Genomic DNA, 22,079 nt, shown 5'->3' with positions numbered 1-22,079 from the left:
CTTTTAGCTGTGCTTCTTTGACTTAGTCTTAATTGAGTTTCACTCTAATGCCTTGCTAAGAATTCGATTCAAATGGCTAAACTGTGAAAAGGTTCTTTTGGCATTTTCCTTGTTCTTCTCTTCCCTCTCTACAGAAAGAATTGCTTTAGATTTTTTTCTAGCAGATAATGTCATATACAGTATCAAAACAAGCTTTCATTTACTTCCTCTAACCTTCAACCCATATTTTTATTAATAAAATCTGATCTTCTCCTTGCTCTTAGTGATAGTGGCATAGTTCACCATCACCTGAGGATTAGTATCCACAGCAACGTGTTATCAATGAAGAAATATTGCAGGAAAAGGAGAAAGCCAAAGGAGTAAAAAAGGCAATTGTTAGTAAATAAGTTCTTCCTGGAAACCGAAAGCCAGATCTTTTTAGGCCCTTTCTTAAGCAATTGCTGTGACCGCAATTGTTATTGAGAAAATCTGCTCTTCTAGCCGTAGTACTCTATATTACTACTGATCTTTGTTTTTGTCTTATTGTTGTCTTTGTGATTTCATTCATTCATTCACTCATTCAGTCATATTTATTGAGTGCTTACTGTGTGCAGAGCACCGTACTAGGCTCTTGGAAAGTACAGTACAGCAATAAAGAGAAACAATCCCTGCCCAAAATGGACTCACAGTCTAGAGAGGGGGAGACAGACATCAATACAAGTAAACAGGCATCAATATAAATAAATAGAATTATAAATATATACATATATACATAAGTGCTGTGGGGTGGGGCAATGCGGGGAAGAGCACAGACAGCGAGTCAAGGTGATGTGGAAGGAAGGGGGAGTTAAGAAAAAGGGGGCTTACTCTGGGTTAGTCTGTTTTGTCTCATCTCTCCTTATCTGTCTTTCCCCAATCCCCTCTGCCCTTTTTCCTTTTTTGATTGCGAGCCCTACAAGGGACAGGAATCAATTCTAATTCCCTTAGAACAGTGCTCTGCACATAGTAAGTGCTTAAAAAATACCATTATTATTATTATTAATTCCCACTGTTTTTCTTTTCCAGAACTTAGCACAGTGCTCTTTATACAGTAAGCAGTTAATAAAGAATATTACTATTACTACTACTGCAAAGCCTAGAAACTGTGTGGCTTAGTGGGTAAAGCTGAGCACTGGGCATCTCAAGGACCTGGATTCTCATCCCAGATAATAATAACAGTAATAATAATAATAATGATAATAATAATAATAATGGTATTTGCAAAGCACTGTTCTAAGTGCTGGGGAGGACACAAGGTGATCAGGTTGTTCCACATGGGACTCACAGCCTTATTCCCCATTTTACAGATGAGGTAACTGAGGCCCAGAGAAGTTAAGTGACTTGCCCATAGTCACACAGCTGACAATTGGCAGAGCCGGGATTTGAACTCATGACCTCTGACTCCCAAGCCCGGGCTCTTTCCACTGAGCCATGCTGCTTCTCTACCACTTGTCTGCTATGTGACCTTGGGCAAATCACTTCACTTCTCTGGGGCTCAGTTACCTCATCTTTAAAATGGGCATTAAAACTGTGACAACCCCCCCCCCCATGTGGGACATGGACTGTACCCAACCTGATTAGCTTGTATCTACCCCTTATGTACAGTGCTTGGCACAAGTGCTTAACAAATACCACAAAATACATGAATAAATAAACAAAAAGCCCAGGCTCTGGAACTGTGGTTGAGACTTCTGGGATGGTTGGCCTGAAACCCCATGGAGACTGTCAGATTTATCGATTCGTATCTTTGATATTTGTGTTTCATCTTTCTCTAAGTGTTTTTTGCCAGTCCCTCTGGTCTGCTTTATTCTAACACTGTGAGCTCCTTAGGTGTCAGGGAATGTTTAATTCTTACCTGTGAATTCTTTCTCAGTGTTTAGCGATAGTAGAAGTCTGCACACAGTCACCGCTCAATAAATACGATTGAATTGAATGAATGAAGCATTTCTGAGCTCCCGTTTTGGGAAAGTATACAAAAAAAAAATGCCTATCCACAACAAGCTTACATTTCAACAGGAGAGATAATCATAAAATATATTTAGAACTTGTAAAGTAAAAATAATAACAAGTTGAGAAGACACTTATACATTAGGGCTGAGGAGACTGGAAAGAAATTCATGAGGACTAGAGTTAGTTGAAGGGATGCTATGGCTCAAGGTACTGGGAAATAAATTGGGGAAAACTTGCTGGAAGATGAGGGATTTTAGTATGGCTTGAATGTGAGAACTGCTGTGGTCTGCCTAACATGATAATAATGATGATGATGATATTTATTAAGCTCTTACTATTTGTCGAGCACTGTTCTAAGTGCTGGGGTAGATACAAGATATTCAGGTTGGATACAGTCTCTGTCTCACATGAGTTTCAAAATCGTAATCCCCATTTTACAGATGAGATGACTGAAGCACAGAAAAGTGAAGTGATTTGCCGAATGTCACAGAGCAGACAAGTGGTGGAGGCAGGATTAGAATCCAGGTCCTTCTGACTTCTAGGTTTGTATGTGATCCACTATATCATGTGAGGAGGAGGGAATTCAATATTCATTCACTCATTCATTCAATCATATTCATTGAGCGCTTACTGCATGCAGAGCACTGTACTAAGCACTTGGGAAGTACAAGTTGGCAACATATAGAGACGGTCCCTACCCAACAACAGGCTCACAGTCTAGAAGGGGGAGACAGACAACATAACAAAACATGTGGACGGGTGTCAAGTCATCAGAATAAATAGAATTAAAGCTAAATGCACATCATGAAGCAGCGTGGCTCAGTGGAAAGAGCACGGGCTTTGGATTTAGAGGCCATGGGTTCAAATCCCAGCTCCGCCACTTGTCAGCTGTGTGACTTTGGGCAAGTCACTTCACTTCTCTGGGCCTCAGTTCCCTCATCTGTAAAATGGGGATGAAGACTGTGAGCACCTCATGGGCCAACCTGATTACCTTGTATCTACCCCAGCGCTTAGAACAGTGCTTTGCACATAGTAAGTGCTGAACAAATACCAACATTATTATTAGAGAAGCAGTGTGGCTGAGTGGAAAAGAGCTCGGGCTTTGGTGTCAGAGGTCACGGGTTCAAATCCCTGCTCCACCAATTGTCAGCTGTGTGACTTTGGGCAAATCACTTAACTTCTCTGTGCCTCAGTTACCTCATCTGTCAAATGGGGATTAAGACTGTGAGCCCCCCGTGGGACAACCTGATCACCTTGTAACCTCCCCAGCGCTTAGAACAGTGCTTTGCACATAGTAAGTGCTTAATAAATGCTATTATTATTATTATTATTAACAAAATATATAGAATAATAAATATGTACAAGTAAAATAAATACAGTAATAAATCTTTACAAACATACACAGGTGCTGTGGGGAGGGGAAGAAGGTAGGGTTGGGGGGCTGGGGAGGAGGAGAAGAAAAAGTGGGGGGCTCAGTCTGGGAGTCTGGGGGCTCAGTATGCCAGTAAGGGGATGGAGGAAGGAAAATGGAGAGCAAGGTACAGCAAATAAGTTGATTTTCATATGGTGAGTGCTTAATCAGTATTAGCACCTAGTACAGGGCATGCATAATAATAATAATAATAATGATGGCATTTGTTAAGCACTTACTATGTGTGAAGCACTATTCTAAGCGCTGGGGGGGATGCAAGTTGATCAGGTTGTGGGTTCTAATCCCAGGTCTGTCACTTGTCAGCTGTGTGACTTTGGGCAAGTCACTTCACTTCTCTGGGCCTCAGTTCCCTCATCTGTATAATGGGGATTAAGACTGTGAGCCCCACGTGGGACAACCTGATTACCTTGTATCCCCCACCCCAGCACTTAGAACAGTGCTTGGCACATAGTAAGTGCTTAACAAATACCGTCATTCATTCATTCATTCAATCACATTTATTGAGCACTTACTGTGTGCAGAGCACTGTACTAAGCGCTTGGGAAGTACAAGTTGGCAACATATAGTGACAGTCCCTACCCAACAGTGGGCTCACAGCAGTCTCCCCCTTTTAGAATGTGAGCCCACTGTTGGGTAGGGACTGTCTCTATATGTTGCCAACTTGTACTTCCCAAGCGCTTAGTACAGTGCTCTGCACACAGAAAGCGCTCAATAAATACGATTGATGATGATGGTAGAAGGGGGGGACAGACAACAAAACAAGAATTATTATTATTCATGTGCTGTGGTTCTGAGGGTGGGCTGATATTGAGTACTTAAAGAATATAGATCCAAGTGTAAAGGCAGCAAAGAAGATAGAGAGCATATGGCAAATGAGGCCTCAGTCAGTAAGGCCTCTTGGAGAAGATATGACTTTAATAATGCTTAGACAGTGGGAGAGTGATGGTCCATGGTATATAATAATAATTGCGGTATTTGTTAAGCACTTACTATGTGTTAGGCACTATACTAAGTGCTGGGGAGGATACAAGCAAATCTAGTTGGACACAGTCCCTGCTCCATGGGGGGCCTCACAGTCTCAATCCCTATTTTACAGATGAGGTAACTGAGGTCCAGGGAAAGGAAGTGACTTACCCAAGATCACACATCAGACAAGTGGCAGAGTCAGGATTGGAACCCACTCCCAGGCCCATGCTCTATCCACTATGCCATGCTGCTTATGAAGGGGGAGGGAGTTCCAGGACAGAGAGAAGATGTGTGCAAGGGATCAGCCAGGAGAAAGATGAGTTTGAGGTACAGTGAGTAGGTTGGCATAAGTGGAATGAAGCACACATGCAGGGTTGTAGTACAAAATCAGTAAATATAATAGGAGAGGGCAAGTTGATTTGTTTAAAGCTGATGGTAAGGAGTCTCTGTTTGATGTGGAAGTGAATGGGCCATTGGAGGTTCTTGAGGAGTGGGGAGAAGGGAACTGATTTTTTTTAGAAACATGATCTTAACAACAGAGTGAGGAGAGAGAGGAGGCAGGGAGGTCAGAGAAGAGGCCGATGCAGTAGTCAAGGTGGGACAGGTTGCATGCTGGGATCAATGTGGTAATAGTTTGAACAAAGAAGAAAGGGTGGATTCCGGAGATGTTGGGAACTCACAGGACTTGGTGACAGGTTGAAGATGTGGGTTGAGTGAGAAGATAATCCCAAGTTTATGGACTTGGGAGTCAGGTAAGATAGCAGTGCTGTCTACAGTGATGGGAAAGAGAGGAGAAGGATAAGGTTTGGGTGGGAAGATGCCAACTTGTACTTCCCAAGTGTTTAGTACAGTGCTCTGCACACAGTAAGTGCTCAATAAATACGATTGAATGAATGAATGAATGAGGAGTTCCATTTTGGACATGTTAAATTTGAGGATTTGGCAAAGGACTTCAAAGGAGAGATATCCTGAGGACAGGAGAAAATGTGAGACTTCACAGAAGGAGAGGAGTAACAGCTGGAGGGTTAGATTTGGGAATCACTCAATCCATCAATCATCATCATAATAATGATGGCATTTGTTAAGCACTTACTATGTGCCAAGCACTGTTCTAAGCACTGGGGGGCATACAAGGTAATCAGGTTGTCCCATGTGGGGCTCACAGTCTTAATCCCCATTTTACAGATGAGGGAACTGAAGCACAGAGAAGTTAAGTGACTTGCCCAAAGTCACACAGCTGACAAGTGGCAGAGCCGGGATTAGAACACATGACTTCTGACTCTCAAGCCCAGGATCTTTTCATTGAGCAACTGTCAGCCAATTGGCAGCAAAGAAGAAATTAAGTGATTTGCCCAAGGTCACACCTGCAGGCAAGTGGCAGAGCCAGCATTTGAACCCAAGTCCCATGACTCCCTTCTATTCTCCAACTACACCCGCTCCTTTGGACCACTCATTCAGCACCCCAGTGACCATCTCTATGCAAATTATTCATTTATATTAATGTCTGTCTCCCCATCTAGACTGCAAGCTTGTTGAGGGCAGGAAATGTGTCGACCAACTCTGAAATATTGTTATATTATACTCTCCCAAATTCGTAGCACATTGCTCTGCACACAGTAAGAGCTTAATAAGCATGATGTGAAGCAGCGTGAGGGAGTAGGGGTGATGGGGAGGGGAGGAGGAGGAGAGGAAAAGGTGGGGGGCTCAGTCTGGGAAGGCTTCCTGGAGGAGGTGAGCTCTCAGTAGAGCTTTGAAGGGAGGGAGAGAGCTAGTTTGGTGGATGTGTGGAGGGAGGGCATTCCAGGCCAGGGGGAGGACGTGGGCCGGGGGTCGACGGTGGGACAGGCGAGAGGAGGTTAGTGGCAGAGGAGCGGAGGGTGCGGGCTGGGCTGGAGAAGGAGAGAAGGGAGATGAGGTAGGAGGGGGCGAGGTGACGGAAAGCCTTGAAGCCAAGAGTGAGAAGTTTTTGTTTGATTCATACTTTCTTCCCAGACAATAGGAGTGAGGAGTTTTTGCTTGATTCGTACTTTCTTCCCAGACAAGAGACACTCAATTAATCCCACTGAATAAATTAACCTGGTAGGAGATTCCAAAATCTAACTTCAGTTTTGGATCTTTTCCAATGGTCCAAGAACAGGGTAGAAAGTCACTGATACATCTGTAGAAGTAAGCACTCAATAAATACAACTGAATGAATGAATGAATGAATGAATGAACAAAACACTTATGAAACAAATTCCTAAAGTGAAGGAGTGGCAAATACCATTATTACTTGAAATGTATCCACCTCTGACAGCCTCCATGAAAATCTCACAGAAATCTTAATGGGAAACTCCTTACTGTTGTCTTTCTCTTAATCAGCTATCCCCACCCTTCTTTACCATCACTCAATCCAAGGAGTTTATTGAACTTTTACTGTGTGCTGAGCACTGCACAATCCACTTCAGTGATTACAGTCTGATAAAGTAGGTAGACTTGATCCCTGTACAAAAGGATTTTACAGACTAAAGGGGGAGACAGACAATAAAATAAATTAAAGATAAAATTGTACAAAAGAGCTGTAGGGGACGGGGTGAAAATCAAAATGCTTTAATTGTTACAGATCCAAGTGCATAGGCGATGTAGAAGGGAGGTTAAAAGAGAAAAGTCAGATCTCATTTTGTATTATCATTATTATTATTACCAGTCATGATAATGTTCATTCATTCAATCATATTTATTGAGTGCTTACTGTGTGCAATGCACTGTACTAAGCACTTGGAAGGTACGATACAGCAATAAAGAGAGACAATCCCTGCTCAAAACGGGCTTACAGTCTAGAAGGGGGGGAGACAGACATCAAAACAAGTAAACAGGTATAAAAATATGGAATGTTAATTGTGGCATTTATTTAGCATTACTATGTGCCAAGCATAGTACTAAGCACTGGGATAGACACAAGATAATCAGACAAGATAATCAGGTCCCACATGGGGGTCACATCCTAAGTAGGAGGGAGCACAGGTGTTGAATCTCCATTTTTCAGATGAGAGAATAATAATAATAATAATAATAATAATGGCATTTGTTAAGCACTTACTATGTGCAGAGCACTGCTCTAAGCACTGGGGGGATACAAGGTGATCAGGTTGTCCCACGTGGGGCTCACAGTCAATCCCCATTTTACAGACGAGGTAACTGAGGCTCAGAGAAGTCAAGTGACTTGCCCAAGGTCACACAGCAGACATGTGGCAGAGGCGGGATTTGAACCCATGACCTCTGACTCCCAAGCCCGGGCTCTTTCCATTGAGCCATGCTGCTTCTCTAGGCATATGACTTATGCACAACTGAAGCACTCTTACTCAGCTCCTCCACTGCCTTTGCCTAATTCTCCTGGTTTCTCCTAACCCTCTCGAGGAAACCCTGCCCCCTTAAAAGGGTCCTGCACCTCAAAACTCCAAAGTAGAACTCAAGCACCTCAATCTTACACCATCTTGCTGTGATTTTCATATTTATTCCTGTTAGCAGAAACCCCCAAGCGCTCTTGTCCCCGTTTACCACCTTGTTCTGATGAAAGGTTGACTGACAACGGTGGTCATGGAACAACTTATCACATCACTTCTTCATTTCCAGCATAAAATAAGGGAATAGTGTCAAAGAGTATATTGGAAGAGCCCTATTTTAGTGAGAACAAAAATTCCAGTTGTTTTCCTCATTTACTGATTTTTTTCAAGAAAACATAAACTATAATTAATGGAGGTGCATGGAATCATGGACTGTCTCTTTAAACAATTCCAGGATTGAATTTATGTATCAAATTTTCCACAGCATGGCCTATTGGAAAGAGCATAGGCCTGGGAGTTAGGGGACTTGGGTTCAAATGCTGGCTGTACCACTTTCCTGCAGGTGTGACCTTGGGCAAATCACTTAACTTCTTCTTTGGATGAGTTGCCTTATGTAAAAGGGGAATTAAGCACCTGTTCTCCCTCCTACTTAGACTGTGAGCCCCATATGGACAGAAACTATATTTTACCCAGTTATTTTTATCTACCACAGAGCTTAGTACAGTGCTTGGCATATAATAAACACTTAAAAAATACCACATTAATCCTTTACCCCATTTACCAAACATCATCATCATTATCATCATCATTTAGAGCTTTCTAGAGTACTGTAAATGCAAATATGATCCAGTTGTGGAGTTTCCAAAGAGATGGAATTTTCAAATATGAAAACAGTTGAAATAAAGGAAATGGAAAATGCATTGTAGTTCTTTCTTTCCTAATGATGCTTTGATTTCAAACAAAATATTTTCCTGGAACACATCATCTACGTTATCCTGGAACACATCATCTATGTTATCACAGAAAGAAGGATTTTTTCCTCAATAATGACATAAACTTTCTAGACTGTGAGCCCACTGTTGGGTAGGGACTGTCTCCATATGTTGCTGAATTGTACTTCCCAAGCGCTTAGTACAGTGCTCTGCACACAGTAAGCAGTCAATAAATACGACTGAATGAACGAATGAATGAACTACCAAACAAGTTGCATAAGTCATCAATGGGTTTTACTGAGCATTTACTGTGTGTAGAGCAAAGAAAATGCCTTTCGTTCACAGAAACAGCACTCATCAGTCAAAGAGCAAGCCTTTTAATTTACTACTAAAATTAATATCCTGAGACAAATGCTAATGCCAAAGAAAAGAATACACTTCTGTTTACAAATGTCACAAAAATGAATCCATTAGAACTCCTAACCAACTAGCACCTACTGATATTTAACAGCTGTTTTCAAAAATTCAAGCTTAGCACTTTTGTCATTATATAGGGTGATCAATCAGTCAATCAATGCTATTTATTGAATGCTTATGTGTCCAGAGCACTGTATAAGCAATTAGGAAAGTGCAATACAATATAGTTGGTAGACATGATCCCTGCCCACAAGGAGCTTACGGTTTGGAGGAGGAGACAGGCACTAAATTATCGATAGAAGTAGTAGAGTCTCGTATAAAAGTGTTGTGGAGCTTGGGTGAGCATCATCTCCAACCACGCTGTTTGGAGAAGCAGCGTGGCTCAGTGGAAAGAGCATGGGCTTTGGAGTCATAGGTCATGGGTTCAAATCCCAGCTCTGCCAATTGTCAGCTGTGTGACTTTGGGCAAGTCATTTAATTTCTCTGGGCCTCAGTTACTTCATCCGTAAAATGGGAATTAAGAGTGTGAGCCTCCCATGGGACAACCTGATCACCTTGTAACCTCCCCAGTGTTTAGAACAGTACTTTGCACATAGTAAGCACTTAATAAATACCATCATTATTATTATTATCAGAGTGGAATGAGCATAAGCTTGGGAGCCAAAGAACCTGAGTTCTAATTCTGGCTCCTCTGTCCCCTGTGCGACCTTGGGCAAGTCAGTTAATCTTTCTGTGCCTCCATTACCTCATCTGTATAATGGGGATTGAATGGGGACTGTGTCCAAACTATCTTGTATCTACCCCAGCTCTTAGTATGGTGTCCCCCACATAGTAAGTGCTTAATAAATACCACTCAAAAAAAAACAAAAAACAGCCAACTGCATAGGTGACATAGAGGGGAGGGCAGGTATGAGAAATGAGAGCTTTATTCATTATTTATTTATAATTTTTATTTATTTATTTTACTTGTACATATTTATTCTACTTATTTTATTTTGTTCATTTGTTTTGTTCTCTGTCTCCCCCTTCTAGACTGTGAGCCCACTGTTGGGTAGGGACCGTCTCTATATGTTGCCAGCTTGAACTTCCCAAGCACTTAGTACAGTGCTCTGCACACAGTAAGCGCTCAATAAATACGATTTAATGAATGAATGAATGAATGAGAGCTAAACTGCATGCTCCTTGTGGGCCAGGTACTGTCTTCCAACTCTATTGTATTGTACTCTTAGAGAAGCAGCGTGGCTCAATGGAAAGAGCCCGGGCTTTGGAGTCAGAGGTCATGGGTTCAAATCCTGGCTCCGGCAATTGTCAGCAGTGTGACTTTGGGCAAGTCACTTAACTTCTCTGGGCCTCAGTTACCTCATCTGTAAAATGGGGATTAAGACTGTGAGCCCCCCGTGGGACAACCTGATCACCTTGTAACCTCCCCAGCGCTTAGAACAGTGCTTTGCACATAGTAAGCGCTTAATAAATGCCATTATTATTATTATTATTATTATTATTATTATTATTATTACTCTTCCAAGCACTTAGTACAGTACTCTGAACCCTTGTTTTATGCTATTGAGTTGTCTCCGACCCATAGCGATGCCATGGAACCATCTCTCCCAGAACACCCCACCTCCATTTGCAATCACTCTGGGAGTGTATCCATAGAGTTTTCTTGGTAAAAATATGGAAGTGGCCTCCTTCCGTGCAGTAAACTTCAGTCTTCACCCTCGACTCTCTCCTGGGCCGCTGCTGCCCAGCACAGGTGAGCTTTGACTTGTAGCAGATTGCCTTCCCCTCGCTAGCCACTGCCCAAGCTAGGAATGGAATGGGTAGGCCTCTGCATGACTCTCCCTCCCATAGTCGAGATTAGCAGAGTATTGGATCCTCTCCAGGTATGACCCTATTCTGAACCCATTAAGTGCTTAATAAATACCACTGATTGAATGAAAGTTAGGGAAGGCAGCTTGGAGAGGAGGAGTTGAGATTTTAGAGGGTTTTGAAAGTGAGGAAGGTGGTGGACTGGCAAATACGAAAGGAGTGAGGGTTGCAGCCCAGTGGGATGATGAGAAGCAGTGTAACTCAGCGGAAAGAGCCCGGGCTTTGGAGTCAGAGGTCATGGGTTTGAATCCCAACTCTGCCAATTGTCAGCTGTGTGACTTTGGGCAAGTCACTTCACTTCTCTGGGCCTCAGTTCCCTTATCTGTAAAATGGGGATGAAGACTGTGAGCCCCCCGTGGGACAACCTGATCTCCCTGTATCCTCCCCAAAGCGTAGAACAGTGCTTTCCCCATAGTAAGCTCTTAATAAATGCCATCATTATTATTATTATGTTGGGCAAGGACTTGGTGGTGGGCCTGGAATGCCCTCCCTCCACATGTCCGCCAGGCTGGCTTTCTTCCTCCCTTCAAGGCCCTACTGAGAGCTCACCTCCTCCAGGAGGCCTTCCCACACTGAGCCCTCTCCTTTCTCTCCCCCTCCTCTCCCTCTCCATCCCTCCCACCTTACCTCCTTCCCTTCCCCACAGCACCTGTATATATGTATATATGTTTGTACATATTTATTACTCTATTTATTTATTTATTTTACTTGTACATATCTATTCTATTTATTTTATTTTGTTAATATGTTTGGTTCTGTTCTCTATTGCCCCCTTCTAGACTGTGAGCCCACTGTTGGGTAGGGACCGTCTCTATATGTTGCCAACTTGTACTTCCCAAGTGCTTAGTGCAGTGCTCTGCACACAGTAAGCACTCAATAAATACAATTGAATGAATGAATGAAAGTCACCAGAATAAATAAAAATAAAGCTAGATGCACATCATTAAAAAAATAAATAGAATAGTAAATATGTACAAGTAAAATAAATAGAGTAATAAATCTGTACAAACATATATACAGGTGCAGTGGGGAGGGGAAGGAAGCAGGGCTGGGGGGATGGGGAGGAGGAGAGGAAAAAGGGGGCTCAGTGTGGGAAGGCCTCCTGGAGGAGGTGAGCTCTCAGTAGGACTTTGAAGGGAGGAAGAGAGCTAGCTTGGCGGATGTGTGGAGGGAGGGCATTCCAGGCCAGGGGGAGGACGTGGGCCGGGGGTAGATGGTGGGACAGGCGAGAACAAGGCATGGTGAGGAGCTTAGCAGAAGAGGAGCGGAGGGTGCGGGCTGGGCTGGAGAAGGAGAGGAGGGAGGTGAGGTAGGAGGGGGCGAGGTGATGGAGAGCTTTGAAGCCGAGAGTGAGCAGTAGTGAAGGCACGGTGATGACCTAGTTATATATTGAAGCAGCATGACTTAGTGGAAAGAGAAAACATTGGGAATCAGGAGACCAAGGTTCTGATCCTGGCTCCATCCCTTACTTCCCTGCCTGGTAGCTTGTAGCACATTCTAAACATTTAGCTACTACAATTAAAGAATTTCTTTGTAACAAAGAATAAAAACGTACTAAGAGTAAAGGCATATAAAATGCACAAATTGGTGTTAAGGGGGAAACTAAATGAAATATTTAGTCAAAACCAATAAAACACCATGTTGGGAGAGGTAAATGCTATTTCCAATCCTGTCATTTAGAATCCAAGGGGAAGTATTCCTAATTTGAAAGATGATGTGAGGCCACTAATTTATAATAGTAGAAAATGGTGTGTATTAAAAAGAGCAAGTTTTGACATGTAAGGAAGAATGATTTATGTCCCCATGTCATGCTTATTCACTGAGACATAGTGGGCCATATGCACCAAGTTAAAGAAAGCATGTTACCACCATTTGAGATATTCAAACTAAGTCCATTTTTTGTGCTTCTATATTACATTTTTAGTACATGACATCATTTTGGTTAAAATATGCAGTTTTACTGTACTATCATTCATACACTCACACTACAAAATCCAGAAATGTAAATTCCTATCTTTTACTTTCATTCATTCATTCAATCGTATTTATTGAGAGCTTACTGTGTGCAGAGCACTGTACTAAGCGCTTGGGAAGTACAAGTTGGCAACATATAGAGACGGTCCCTACCCAACAGTGGGCTCACAGTCTAGAAGGGGGAGACAGAGAACAAAACAAAACCTATTAACAAAATAAAATAAGTAGAATAAATATGTACAAGTAAAATGAATAAATAAATAGAGTAATAAATACATACAAGCATATATACATGTATACAGGTGTTGTGAGGAAGGGAAAGTACTAAGCGCTTGGAAAGTACAATTTGGCAACAGATAGAGACAGTTACCTACCCAACAACGAGCTCACAGTCTAGAAGGGGAGACACACAACAAAACAAGTAGACAGGTTTCAATACCATCAAAATACATAAATACTCCATGTATTAATTAGGGGAGTAGCTTCATTGCAGAATTCTGATCAAATCATAAATAATGAAAATGGAGACCAAGATGGAATTTGGTTAGACTGTCATTTTTGAACATTTTTTTTCTAAATGAAAAGGTTAGAACATTACATTATCTGTCCACCTTCCATCTTTAGCACAGTATTAATGTGATAATGCCTCCATGTGCTCTGACAACCAAGTCTCTTATCTTTCCTATTGTTGTCTTCGGTTACAAAATTATGAAAATAATCCAGGGTGTATTTTTGGTTTGTAGAAACATTTAGACACGACATTTACTTGGTCCACATTTAATTCTTTTCCTTAAATATCAGTATTCATAAATTAGAAGCCAGGCAACATGCTGACTTACACTAAAAGTCTCTGTTTCATTCATGCAATAGTAGCAATTATATTTACTGAGCACTTATTGTGTGTAGCGCACTGTTCTAAGCACTTGCTGAAGTATAGCAGAAGTATGAGACACATTCCTCACCCACAGTGACCTTCTGGCTAAATGGGTTACCAACGTACTACTGTTTAAAAATGCAATAATTAGAATTATAGAGTGTATAATCAGTCATGAATTTACATATAAATGTATAGATTTACATATGTGAAATACAAAACACACACTCACACAACTTGTATCCAGGTCTCAGGATAGTGTGAGGAGTTGGTGATTATCTAGCGTCCTTACTTGTGGTATTTCTTAAGTGCCTACATCCTCTAGACTGTAAGCTCATTGTGAGCAGGGAGTGTTTATTGTTGTATTGTACTCTCCCAAATACTTAGTATACAGCTCTGCATATAGAAAATGTTCAATAAATATGATTGAATAAATGAACACATATGCCAAGCACTGTAATAAGCACTGGGTTAGATGTGTGATAATCAGGTCCTACATGGGACTCACAGTCCAAGTAGGAGGGTGAACAGATACTGAATCCCCATTTTGCAGATGAGGGAACTGAGGCTCAGGAAGTCAAGTGACTTGCCCAAGTTCACACAACAGGTAATTGGTGGCACTGGGATTAGAACCCAGGTCCTCTGACTCCCACTATGTCACACTTTTGTTTCTTCTTGGCAAGGCAGTGTGGATGTTTTATGACCTTTGAGATTCCACAATCTTCCTTCTTAAATCTGTGTAGCACAAATTCACCTTTCCATTACATTCTAGGATGTGTAAACTGGTGGAGGATAAAAAACTTTAATACATGACTTCCATGGACGTACCTCATGTCTGTTTTAAATGATAGAAAAATTCAAAACATATACAATGGTATTTTTGAGTGCTTACTGTCTGCAAATCATTATACTGAGCATTTGACAGCATACAATACAGTGAGTAGCCATAAGCCATAAATAATCTTCTAGAATGTGAGCCCATGGTTGGGTAGGGACCGTCTCTATATGTTGCTGACTTATACTTCCCAAGCACTTAGTACAGTGCTCTGCACATAGTAAGCACTCAATAAATATAATTGAATGAATAAAACCATAAGCATAATAAAACCATAACCATAATAAAACCATAAGCTCCTTGGAGGCAGGCACACTTGGACCTGTGGTATTTATTGTACTGTGCTTTCCCAAGCACTTAGTACAGTGCTTTGCAGTGCTTTTCCAAGCACTTAGTGCAGTGCTTTGCACACAGTTAAGTGTTCTATAGATACCATTGAGATTGATTAATTGATTGAGAAGCAGAATGTCCTAGTGGATGGAGCACAGCCTATGGAGTCAGAAGGATTTGGGTTTTAACCCCGGCTCTCGTCCTTGTCTGCTGTGTGACTTTGAGCAAGTCACATCACTCCTCTGGGCCTCAGTTCTCTCATCTGCAAAATGGGGATTTAGACTGCGAGCCCTCGGCGGGACTTGGACAGTTGTCCAACCTGACTAGTTTGTATCTACCTCAGTGCTTAGTACAGTGCCCACAGAGCCTGGAACAGAGTAAGTGCTTAACAAATAAAAAAAGGAACTTCACCATCTAGCCTAGTAGTCCATCTCTAAATCTGTTAGCCGGACACCTTGAATAACAAAAAGCTGGTTTTCTCCTTGACATCTATCAATAATAATGATGGCATTTGTTAAGTGCTTACTATGTGCCAAGCACTGTTCTCAGTGCCAGGAGGGAATATAAGGTAATCGGGTTGTCCCACGTGGGGCTCACAGTCTTCATCCCCGTTTTACAGATGAGGTAACTGAAGCCCAGAGAAGTCAAGTGACTTGCCCAAAGTCACACGGCAGACCAGTGGCAGAGCTAGGATTTGAACCCATGACCTCTGGCTCCCAAGCCTGGGCTCTTTCCACTGAGTCAATCTATCAGTTGGAGATGTAACACTGAAAAATATTTTCCCTTTACATTCTTATCTAGCCCTCTTGTAACCCATTATTAATCAACCAGTCAATAAATCAATCACATTTATTGAGTGTTTACTATGTGCAGAACACTGTGCTAAGTACTTGGGACAGTAATAATAATAATGATGGCATTTAAGTGCTTACTATGTGCAAAGCACTGTACAATACAAAAGAATTAGGAGACGTTTCCTGCCCATAACGAGACTACAGTCTAGAGGGGGAGATGGACATTAATATGAATGAATAATTTCCAATGTATAATGTAAAGAAATGTATATAAGTGCTGTGGGGTTGGACTTCTTATTTAAACCCTTCAAGACTGTACTGACCTTCCAAACATGTAGGGATTCTATTTTTATGAATTCTTTGTGCTTGTTTCCCACCATGTGAAGAAGCGTATCTTTGTTTAGAACCACTTTCCACCAATGTCTCCTCTCCACATACCAGCATTGTGGTTTTGGTGAACAACAATTTTGTGCTGGCCCTGTCATCACCTTTAATAACTTTAAAAATGTCATGATGTCCTTTCCTGTCCCATTTCTGATTTCACTCTAATCTTTCCTGTTTATCTTCATAAGGGCAGCTTCCCCATCACCGGTATCACTTTGGCTGATTTTCTCAATACCATTTCCAGTTCTGTAATGTCCTTTCCAAGAAGTAGTTTAGGCCATAATACAGTTTTCTATAGCAGCAAAATGGCACATTTTATTAATTTTTTAAATCTCCGGGTTTCACCTAACTTCTTATTGCCCTTTTTGGTGACTTTGGTACATTAGACTAATGATTTGAAGATACGCTTAACAATAACATGAATATAATAATAAATAAATAATGATGGTATTTGTTAAGCGCTTACTATGTGCCAGGCACTGTACTAAGCTCTGATTATGTGTAGGCCCTTTGAAGGCAGGACTCATGTGTTCTGTTTCTGTTGTACTCTAGTGCTTAGTTCAGTGCAAAACATTTATTAGTATCATTGATTGACCTCTTTCCTGAATCATGACTGTTGGCTCTGAGCCTACATCTATAGTTGGTTTGCATTATTTTTCACTGGCTGTACTGCCTTGCATTTGCATATATTGATGGTGAACTAATCTATTTCCAATTCTCCTTCAACTTTATGATGCCTTCTTTCATTCTTCTTTCATCTGAAAATAATAGTAGCCTCTCAAAATTAGATATTTCCATGTTTACACTCTTCCAAATCATTTATAAGTAGGATAAAAAACAAGTACAAAGATTAATTGCATTTTTCCATTCAAAAAAATTGGTCCTTTATCCCTACTATTGTTCTTCATTTTGCCAGAAAGGAATGACAGAACATTTCTTTTAATCCCACGATGATTTACGGTTTTTTTTAAGCCTCTGATGTGGCATCTTGCCAAACACTTTCGGAAATTCTTGATAAATTATTTCTTCTCTCTATCTACATACTTACTGAAAGACTTCAAGCAACTATAGCAAATGGATGACTTTTCCTTGAATGAGACTCTGCAGGTTGTGTTTTTTTACATGCCCTCTGATTCTAAAACGTACATTAGAGTCAACCAGTTTACCACACACAGAAGTGAGCCTTTTAAGTCTACAATTCTCAAAGTCATCTCTGAATGTCTTGCAGTAAACTCTGTGCTAAACTCTGAAGTAGGTAGAAAATGATCAGATAGGATAATGTCCCGACGTAACGGGCCTGGACTCCATTTTTGTTTGGCCAAGCCACCAATTGCTTGAGGTGGGCGAGTCAAGCATGACACAAGCCTTTCCCAACGACAGCGGATGCCATTGGGATATTTATTCATTCATTCATTCAATCGTATTTATTGAGCGCTTACTGTGTGCAGAGCACTGTACGAAGCACTTGGGAAGTACAAGTCGGCAACATATAGAGACGGTCCCTACCCAACAACAGGCTCATCCGTGACCACTGCTGCTGCCAGTGGGAAAAGATGTGGTCACAAGCTCCTGACCAACAGATTCATTCAATTGTATTTATTGAGTGCTTACTGTGTGCAGAGCACTGTACTAAGCGTTTAAGCTGCTGCCGCTGCTGCTGATGAGACCAGAAAGGGAGGCCCCAAGATCAACAGATACCACTGGAGACTCAAACTATAGCTGTGGATGATAGGGCAAGATGGAGAAGAAGTATTTTCCCATGCCCCACATTTAATGAGAAAACCCCAGTGGAGCACTGCCACCCCAGACCCCATAAACTTCAGAATCAGAGAATGGCCACTTTAGTGGACAAGATCACTGTCAGCTAGTCTAATCAATCAATCAATCAATCGTATTTATTGAGCGCTTACTGTGTGCAGAACACTGTACTAAGCGCTTGGGAAGTACAAGTTGGCAACATATAGAGACAGTCCCTACCCAACAGTGGGCTCACAGTCTAACACTCGCCTCTATCCAGAGTGTGGGATGCTTGTTTTGCAATAGCACTACAAAGAAAAAGGGGGGGCTTGGTCAGTCGTTGTTTGTAGGGAAGCAGAGCCCCCCTAGACCTAAGTTAATCTGGTTGCTCCAGGCCTGGTTATGCTGGAGGAACTTTGCCCAGACTGGATTCACCCCACAGTGGATTTGACCGAGGTGAGTATGCTGGCTGAGGCCATGTTATAACTTCTTTTCCATTCATTCATTTAATCGTATTTATTGAGCACTTACTGTGTGCAGAACACTGTACTAAGCGCTTGGAAAGTACAATTCAGCAACAGATAGAGACAATTCCTACCCAACACTGGGCTCACAGTCTAGAAGGGGTGACATAGAGTTCTCCTCTACAGCAGGGCTTGTGTTCTAACAAATTTCCACATTAAGCACAACTCCCAATAGATTAGGCATCTGTTTCAACCCCACACAAGCACACCAACCTGCCCTTCAACCACCTCTTCAATCAATCAATCAATCAATCGTATTTATTGAGCGCTTACTGTGTGTAGAGCACTATACTAAGCGCTTGGGAAGTACAAGTTGGCAACATATAGAGACGGTCCCTACCCAACAGTGGGCTCACCGTCTAGAAGGGGGAGACAGAGAACAAAACAAAACACATTAACAAAATAAAATAAATACAATAGACATGTACAAGTAAAATAAATCAATTAAATAAATAAATAGACCTCATGGTGATGAACATTTCACCAATTCCCTAGATGAACAGATGAACATTTCTCAATTCATTCATTCATTCACTCAATCGTATTTATTGAGCACTTATTGTGTGCAGAGCACTGTACTAAGCGCTTGGGAAGTACAAGTTGGCAACATATAGAGATGGTCCCTACCCAACAGCAGGCTCACAGTCTAGAAGGGGGAGACAGACAACCAAACAAAACATAGTGACAAAATAAAATAAATAGAATAAATATGTACAAGTAAGATAAATAAATAGAGTAACAAATATGTACAAACCTGTACAATACACAATACAATGTACAATACCTGGCACTTAGCAAGCACTTAACAAATATCACAATTATTATTATTATTACTATTATTAGACAGAGAGGTGACACCCAGCCCCACTCAGATCTCACAATCTAGGAAAGGAGGAGAGCAGAGATCTCTATCCTACAAAAGCTTTATCCAGACCAGACTGCACCCTTGGCTTATCCTCTTATCATTCTGACTCCTATTCCTGTCCAAATTTCAAGAACCAGTTATAAGCATCATACTTCTTCTCCTCCAACTCCCTCCTCGATACTTTGTAGTCCCACTTCTACCCCCCTTCCCTTCACTGAGATGGCTCTCTTTAAGATCACTGATGACCTGCCTACCCTCAGCCAAATCTAATTCCTTTGTCTCTTGGCTACCTTTGACTCCACGGAAACACCATCTAACCAGGGTACTGATGACACAATTCACTCTTGGCCAATACTTCTCAGTCTCCTTGACCAGTACTTCCTTCACCCCCTAATTGAAGTGCCCCTCTTCTTATTTTATGATCATTCTCTTGGAAAATCTATTCCCTCCCATCATTAAAACTGCCACCTCTATCCAGATGACTCAAAATCTACTGCCTGAGTCCTGATTTCTCTCCTTCTCTACAGTCTCATATTTCCTTATGCCTGCAGGCCGCTTCACTAGCCACTAAGTTGCAATACTGTGTCACTTTCTTTCTTGATGAAATTTTTAATCTCTGTCCACATTTTCTCCGGTTCCTTGTCCATGAGATTAAGTGCCTCAAATCCACTTTTGACATGATCCTTAAATTCAGGGGGAATATTCTTCAGCTCATATTTGGGCATCTGTAAGGCATGATTGATCTTTCTAAGTTTTAGGCTGAGTTTACACAAGAACAGCTCATGATCTGTTCCACAGTCAGCTCCAGGACATGTTTTTGTTGCCAAAATAGAACTCCTCCATCTCTTTGTGGATAGGGATTATCTCTCTTTATTGCTGAACTGTACTTTCCAAGCGCTTAGTACAGTGCTCTGCACACAGTAAGTGCTTAATAAATATGATTGAATGAAGGAATATTTGAAACTGAACTCTCATCTTTTCTCCTAACGGGAGGACAAGTAAGGTGAAAGAAAAGGTTTGGAAGATAAGCAGCATGACCTAGGAGCCGTGTGGGCTAGTGGAAAGAACACAGCCTTGGGAGCCAGAGGCCATGGGTTCTAATTCTGGATCTGCAACTTGTCTGCTGTGTGGCCTTGGGCATGTCATTTAAATTCTCTTTGCTTCAGTTACTTCATCTGTAAACTGGGGGTTAAGACTGTGACCCCCACATGGGACAGGGACTGTGTCAACCTGATTATCTTGTTTCTATTAGACGAGCCCGTTGTTGGGTAGGGACCATCTCTATATGTTGCTGACTTGTACTTCCCAAGAGCTTAGTATGCCATTTCGAAGATGAAGAAACTGTAACCCAGAGAGTTAAAAAGCTGGCCCAAAGGTCACCCAGCAGGCCATTGGAAGTTACAGATGGGAGTCATATTGACAAACCACCAATCTTCTAGTATAACTACTGTTTTCTCAACAGTTCACACACTCCTGACACAAGTTCTACAACTTTCCCACCAAGTTCCTTCAGAAGTTCTGAGTGGATCCCAACTAGCCCAGTGATTTGTTCATTTCTAAATCAGCCTGTGTGGTTCCCACAATTGTATCTGCTTGCTAAAGGAGTAGAAATCTTTCTCAACCTCTTCAATAAAACAAACAGAAAAATTCATTATGTCTCACGACTATCTCAATCAATCAATCAATCAATCAATCGTATTTATTGAGCGCTTACTATGTGCAGAGCACTGTACTAAGCGCTTGGGAAGTACAAATTGGCAACACATAGAGACAGTCCCTACCCAACAGTAGGCTCACAGTCTAAAAGCTGCAAGGGCCAGATTTGATGAACCGATTGCCTGCTCAGGGAGCTTCAACTGAATTTAATCTCTCGATCACAGAGAACTCAGATCTGCACCATAAGTGTGGGACTTACCCACTATTGGCAACATAGTCAGTCACCTATTAGAATATCCCAATAGTTTCTGGGGAGGTTCATGATTCTGAACCCTTCCTTGCAATTTTCTTGCTGTTTAACATCCTAATCTCACATCTAGCCCCATCTGGATTATAGCATCATCTGATTTTCCTAACATGAGGAAGGAATTCAACTGCTGGTCCAATATACTTTAAAAGTGTGTGCCTGGAAGTATTTCTGAAAGCAAAGTGGTTTCACAGATTATAAAATTTCCAGGACACATTTGTCTGTGACCATAATAAAAATGGCTCCAGGAAAGCCCTAGTTTCCATATAAGAAATTTTACTTTCATTTCATTTTTGGAAAAAATATGGACATGGGACTTCACACTTCTTCTTCTTAATAATGGAATACATATGATTTAAAGACTACCGATTATACTTCGCCCTCCCATATCCCAATTACTAGTGCAGTTAGAGAAGCAGGATGGCTTAGTGGATTAGAATCCCAGCTCTGCCATTTGTCTGCTGTGTGACCATGGACAAGTCACTTACTTTCATTTTGCCCCAGCTTCCTCATCTGGAAAATGGGGGTTAAGACTGTGAGCCCAACATGGGTCAGGGTGTGTGTTCAATCCAACTACCTTGTACCTTCCCCAGCACTTAGTAACCTGGTACACAGTAAGGATTTAACAAATACCACAATTATTATTAGTTAAAGTAGGAGCAGTCACTTTGGGAGCAGGCACTCTCATTCTAGTAAAGTCACTGTTTAAATAATGAGTTTTGTGGTGGCAGTACCTCTATCATGAACAAATATTTTGTTGACAAGTCTCTTTAACTCTTGGACTTATTTGGGTGTTTCACACAGTAGTACTAAGACTGGAGATTTTATAATCCCACTTCCTAAAGGCTGATATTTATAATGGAAAAGAAGGGTGGGCTAGTGGAAAAAAAGG

The 22,079-nt window shown here is 41.5% G+C and overlaps 1 protein-coding gene across 4 annotated transcripts in view; it reads right to left on the bottom strand.

Annotated features, from left to right (window-relative positions):
- The window catches only part of TMEM117 (transmembrane protein 117), a 603,664-nt gene that overhangs the window by 143,386 nt on the left and 438,199 nt on the right, over positions 1-22,079 (bottom strand). The window lies entirely within an intron of this gene.

This window comes from Tachyglossus aculeatus, chromosome 2 (genome assembly GCF_015852505.1).
Source record: "Tachyglossus aculeatus isolate mTacAcu1 chromosome 2, mTacAcu1.pri, whole genome shotgun sequence".
Lineage (NCBI taxonomy): Eukaryota > Metazoa > Chordata > Mammalia > Monotremata > Tachyglossidae > Tachyglossus > Tachyglossus aculeatus.
This window is presented reverse-complemented; position numbering and strand designations above follow the sequence as displayed.